This window comes from Galeopterus variegatus, unplaced genomic scaffold, assembly GCF_000696425.1.
Source record: "Galeopterus variegatus unplaced genomic scaffold, G_variegatus-3.0.2 Scaffold5943, whole genome shotgun sequence".
Classification (NCBI taxonomy): Eukaryota; Metazoa; Chordata; class Mammalia; order Dermoptera; family Cynocephalidae; genus Galeopterus; species Galeopterus variegatus.
Genome location: NW_007732054.1, coordinates 56,543 through 58,018, shown reverse-complemented (window position 1 = coordinate 58,018; position 1,476 = coordinate 56,543). Strand labels below are relative to the sequence as shown.

Sequence of the window (1,476 nt, the reverse complement as noted above, 5' to 3'; positions counted from 1 at the left end):
CAAGGTTGGACAGATGGACAGACAGACAGATGGATGAGTGGATGGGAAAGAGAAGTAAAATAGTGAAGGGATCAGTGGGCGGAAGGACAGATGGATGAAAGGTGTGGACGGTCAAACAGACAGCAGCTAGGTAGACCTAGAACATTCTTCCCCAGATCTCATGGCCAGTTCCTTCTTGTCAATCAGGTCTTTGCTCAAATGTCACTCTCCTGAGAGACTTTCCCTGATCACCCCAACTACCTCCCAGGTATCTCCCATCTCTAGGTACACATTTTGTTCATTTCTTTATTAATTACTCTTCTTCCCAAGTAGAATGTAAACCTCATGAGATCGGGGTCCCTTGTCTGTCCTGCTCACTACAAATGTATCCCCAGCACCTGGAAGAGTGCCCAAGAAACTCAATATTTGGTGAATTCATGCATAATTGAATCATGGTCAGATAGAAAGGTGGCCAGATAGACAAGTAAAGGGGGAGATAAAGTCATTCACTCAGTGCATATTTATTGAGCACCAACTATGTGCCAGGTCCTCTGTAGGACACCAGGGAGGCTGTGATCACTAAGATGTGGCACCTGCACTCAGGGATCCCTCAGTCTGTGGGCCAGAGTGGGCAAACAGTCTAGCACCCCAGTGTAATGCAGTGTGGCAAGTGCTGTGACAGAGACAAGCACAGAAAAGACCACCTTAGAGGGACACCTGACTTGGGCATTGAAATGTGCATCCAGGTTAGCTGGGTGAGCGAGAAGAGGGGCCATCCGAGGACAGGAGGGAGGAAGAGCATGGGCCTTCCAGCCACTCTGACCAGCTGGTGCAGGAGACAGGAGCCTCTTTACCAAGGAGTCTGGGCTTTGTCCCAAGGACACTGGGAAGCATGGAAGGGTTTCAAGCAGTGGGTGGCAGGGTAAGAACTGAAGGGTGCTTTGGAAGAATTAATATTGTTAAAATGTTCATACTACCCCAAGCAATCTATAGATTCAATGCAATCCCCATCAAAGGTCCAATCAATGACATTTTTCACAGAAATAGAAAAAAGGATTCTAAAATTTGTATAGAACCATGAAAAACTCTGAATAGCCAGAGCAATCTTGAGAAACAAACAAAAAACCTGGAGGCATTACACTACCTAATTTAAAAATGTACTAGAAGGGCTGACCGGTTAGCTCAGTTGGTTAGAGCATCGTGCTGACAACACCAAGGTCCAGGGTTCGAACCCCGTACCAGCCAGCTGCCAAAACAAAACAAACAAAACATAAAAATATACTATAAAGCTTTAGTAATCAAAACAGCATAGTACTGGCATAAAAACAGACATATAGGCCAATGGAAAAGAATAGTGAGCCCAGAAGTAAATCCATGCATTGATGGTCAATTCGTTTTTTTTGTTGTTGTTTTTTTTTTGTCTTTTTTCCTTGTCCGGCAACGGATCGCAACCCTCAGTGTTGCCCCCGTACCGGACCGGGGACCGGCAACGGGATC

General features: G+C 45.7%; 1 protein-coding gene and 1 non-coding gene across 2 annotated transcripts in view; one reads left to right on the top strand and one right to left on the bottom strand.

The window, feature by feature from the left end:
• TSGA10IP (testis specific, 10 interacting protein) overlaps positions 1-1,476 on the bottom strand; it is a 12,799-nt gene that overhangs the window by 6,047 nt on the left and 5,276 nt on the right. The gene's annotated exons all lie outside the window — the stretch shown is intronic.
• Positions 1,151-1,224, top strand: TRNAV-GAC. The gene has a single exon. It is a non-coding gene; the product is annotated as a tRNA-Val (tRNA).